The sequence below is a fragment of the Medicago sativa genome, chromosome 6 (assembly GCF_051527215.1).
Source record: "Medicago sativa cultivar Bolivia chromosome 6, Bolivia_mono, whole genome shotgun sequence".
Lineage (NCBI taxonomy): Eukaryota > Viridiplantae > Streptophyta > Magnoliopsida > Fabales > Fabaceae > Medicago > Medicago sativa.
This window is the reverse complement of record NC_140754.1, coordinates 78,263,637-78,268,079: the sequence shown is the minus strand read 5'-3', so window position 1 is coordinate 78,268,079 and position 4,443 is coordinate 78,263,637. Positions and strand designations below refer to the sequence as shown.

Sequence of the window (4,443 nt, the reverse complement as noted above, 5' to 3'; positions counted from 1 at the left end):
TTGTTTGTATTTTATGAGTAGAATGAGACTTAGCGTTTAAAATAACTTTGCCGCTAGAAGCCATTGGATCTAGCTACAATATCTTTACAATGATTCTTACATACATAAAATTCATTATTTTATTTTGTTCAAAATTGATTAAGCATTCAAGATTAAAAGCCATAGTTGAATATTTTCCCCCTTTACTTCACATATTTGCTACTTGTAATTGGTGGCATTGCTAGTTGGGTGCTTTAGTTTTATTCACAGGGTGTACTTTATTTAACCATGATCGTATCTGCAGCCTATTTTATGTTTTAAAAGTCTCATTCTTTTTACTTGATTATTTGACATTCTTTCTTACTTGTTTCAAAAGTCTCATTCTTCAAATTTATGTATCTGCATGTGTGCGAGCAAACTTACTTTCCAGATTTTATCTTCTCATTTCTAGTAATAAGAACAATATCTATACTTCAAAACCTATAGATTGTAGTGTATGATGTTACTAGGCATGTTCAGCAGATTATGAAGAGGAGGAATTAGACAAGTCTAAATCTGAAACTTAATTAGGAAGATGAAGAAAATGGAGAGATATCTAAAGTATTTCTTCTTGTACTCACCTAACCTCTTCGTACTGGTGCGATAGTGAATTCTAAAGACTCAATTTCTAAGATCTCTTCAACACTAATTGTCATGCTGGTGGGGTGTGAAAGACGAGCACGCAGCCCCATGTATATGATCAAAAGTCTCAAAGGCATGTCAAATAACTAATTGACAAAATGATCTATGTCAATGAGGGTTACTTATCAGTTAAAAATAGCTCTTGGTCTAATTTACATAGGTAGGTAAGTTGCTTATTTCTATTTCTTCCTTTTAATAGTTGAAAGAAGTTGTAGGCGTTAGTGATTATCGATTTTGAGTTTTATTGTGAAAGAGTAGTAGTGTTAATGTTATAATTAAGTACATGAGACTAAGGGCCATAAATTATCATGTAACATAAATTATGAAAGAGTAGTATTTGACCACAGTTGAGATAACTATTGGTCATGATCTGCTTTATTCCTGAAAGTGCAACATGACCACTGTTGTGGCTGAATTGGTTGCATTTGACCACAGTTGAGATAGCTATTGGTCATGATCTGCTTCGATTGCTTTGAGACTGAGTGTGTGCGTGTGTGCGTGTTGAATCACATTTATTCTGATATGTAAGACTAAATTGTCATCTGTTTATCAGTTTCTTACTGTTTTATTTGGGTAATATTTATGACGTCTCTGATCTGATTTGTATGGTAAACTATTTACTCTTGAAAATGCAGAATATGGGGTGACTAAGGACAGGCAGCCCTTGAAAAATCAAATATTTGCTTACTCAACTGTGGTCCTACTGGTTCCGAGACATTTATGAATATTGATCTTGGTGGGATTGGAAGCATCACTATTGTTGATGGATCTAAATTTTTTAAGTTAAAGTGTTAAACCTTATAAAGAGCACATTGCTTTATGTGTTCTTTTGAATTGATATCTCATTTAACTTACTCTTTGATAAACTTTCAGCTGGTGGAAAGTTCAATGGTAAAGCTTGACAAAATCTGCAGGGAGGCAAATGTTATATTGATCTTTGCCCGCTCCTATGGCCTTGCCGGGTTTGTTCGAATCAGTTTGAAGGTACTTTGGTATATTACTGACGTTACTTTGATATGATATTTGACCCGTAAAAGAGAGAAAATAAAATAAATGAATGTGATTAAATATTGGACCATGTGCTTTGGGTGATTAGTCCTTTTTTTTTGGGTCTGATAGGAACATACTGTGATTGAGTCAAAGCCTGAGCATTTTCTAGATGATCTTTGGTTAAACAATCCTTGGCCTGAACTCAAGAGGTATTAGACTAGTTTTGAATTTTATATGATCCTGTTCTGCTTCATTGATTTCACTTGTCAACCAATATTGTTTAAAAGAAAAGACCACACACATGGTCCTTCCACTTTATGTTCTCATTGCATGTGCAAGACCCTGTTGCTCATAAGCATATACCCTATGTTGTCATTCTTGTCAAGATGGCTGATGAGTGGGCCAAAAGCCATGGTGGTAGGCTTCCATTGACTAGAGAAGAAAAAAAGGAGTTCAAGGTTTGTTGTTATAAGCTTTTTCATCTGCTTCTGTTCTATTCTAGTTATGTAATTAGCTTTGGATGTGAACAATGTAGGAGCTTCTTAAGGCTGGAATGGTTGCACCAGATGAAGATAATTTTAAAGAAGCTATGGAATCCTCATTCAAAGTATTTGCCCCCCGAGGAATTAGTAAGTGTGTAATTGTAACAAATGCATCTGCCAATTTTCATTTTAGAAGTCATTTATCCTTTTGCTTTATTAAATAATAAGGAGCATAAGAATGAATTCCACTTTTCTGAACTTGTAGTTTTAGATTTTATTGGACCTTTGGAGATGGTTGGTAGGAGACAATAAAAATTACTCAAGTTAGGTGCCTATGTATGTATTTTGATTTAGAACTTTTTATAACGAAAAAAAATACTCAAGTTAGGTGCCTATGTATGTATTTTGATTTTCATTTTAGACTGTCTATAAATAATTTAACATATATATAGCGGTGTCGGTGTCCTATATCTTTTACACTAACGGTGTCGACGTGTCAGTGTCGTGTCAAGTGTCCGTATCGGAGTCCATGCTTCATTGGTTATACTTAAGAAGCTTAACTCAAGTTAGACCACATTATTATGTAACAACAATTGTGTATGACCACATTCACTTTATTTGGCGAGTCTCTGATATGTAATTCTTTGGACCACAAAAGTTAGTCTTTTAGGTATCAAAGACTATGGACAATTCATCCATTACATTAAGAGTGGGAGAGTCATCGTAGGGAGTATACTTAGTCTTGCAAGTAATCAATATCAACACTTTATGTATTAACATTGTTAGTTGCACTTTATCTTAGAATGACATATTTAACATTGTTAAGTTACACTTTTTCTTTAGAATAATCAGCATATCATATTCTTTCTTTTGTTGTTTTCCTTTTACATGGTTTTTCATATAAGCTCATGATGTTCTATGTTTTTAATGCTTAACCAATAAAAATTTGGAGGACCCGTGAAGACAAAGCATCCACAACATCACCAAATGAAAATTATTTATGCCTCAACAAGGAAGTAAGTCTATATCTTTATTTCTTTTATAGAAATTTTGAGTACTAAAATTATATATGCCTCAACATTGGTATTGTTCTCTGTCACATACATATGTTCTCTATTTGTAAAAGTATCAATTTATTATTTAAGGACCTCGTTAGAAATTTATTGAAATATTGTAAATTATGAACCAATTAGACAAAATGAATTGAAAAGCAAGGAATAGAAATATACATGCTTTTTAGCTTCTGAACATGCTTAGTTTCATATGTTAGTCTCCTTCATGAAGTACCCATGGATTTGTTTTTTTGATAACCTTTCACTTTGTGACATGTGGAGAGTTCTTCACTATATTTGAATATTATATTGCTTAAGCATAACTAAACTTTAGGCTTTGGTTCATTTTGTTATAGTCATTGTAATCAGAATCGAGATTCTAAGTAGGATCGGTAGGCCGGTGAAGGATGTAAACATGAGGAATTTTTTTATATGTTTACATCCAAATTTCACTTGGAATTTTTTTGTACGTTTACTTCCAAATTTCTATGACTTTTACATGCAAAACCTATCTATGACTTTTTTGATTTGGGAAGTTTGTGAAATAATTGACTTTGACTAAGCCTGGGTGATTAGTCGATTTTGTTTAGGAGTTTTCCTCTGACCTGTGATCTTGGTTTCTTTGCGCGTTTGCAGGTTGTTGTGTTTCGCTTGCTTCTGCATTTGGTTATGGTTATTTCGGCTCATGGTCTTTTATTTGCTTCTATTTCTGCCTATGATCAGATTAGATGCATTAATAGCGTTTGGTTATAGCATTAATAGTCTTAATTATAGCATTTTTGGTTACAAATTTAAAAAAAAAAATACGCAACTTTTATTAGCGCTTTTAGTAAAACGCTAAGAAACCCCTATTTGAGTAGAAAGGCTACGATAGCGCTTCTCAGAAAGTGCTAAGAAACAACTGTTAGAAAAGCTACTTTAAGAGCACTAAAATAAGGCTATATTAGCGCTTTTCTGAAAGCGCTATTGACGTGTTGCTATTTAATAGCGTTTGAAAAGCGCTATTATAGGCTCCTGACCTTTTATAGCGGGGGCTTTCTTAGCGCTTGAGAAGCGCTATTAAGAGCCAAAATAAGTGCTATTAAAGGGGGTATTTTGTAGTAGTGATTTTGTCTTTTTCTTATAAAGTAAGGGCAATTTAGTAAAAGTGTTATATCCAATTATTATTTCATTCTAGTATTTCTTAATTTGTGTGTCAAAGCCTAAAACGACACTCATTTTGAAACGGAGGGAGTAATTTTTAGACGTCATATTGTAAA

The 4,443-nt window shown here is 33.2% G+C and overlaps 1 pseudogene; it reads left to right on the top strand.

Moving 5' to 3' along the window:
• Positions 1-765: 765 nt before the first annotated feature.
• On the top strand, positions 766-3,903 carry LOC146917043 (NEDD8-activating enzyme E1 regulatory subunit AXR1-like; annotated as a pseudogene).
• The last annotated feature ends 540 nt before the right edge of the window (positions 3,904-4,443 follow it).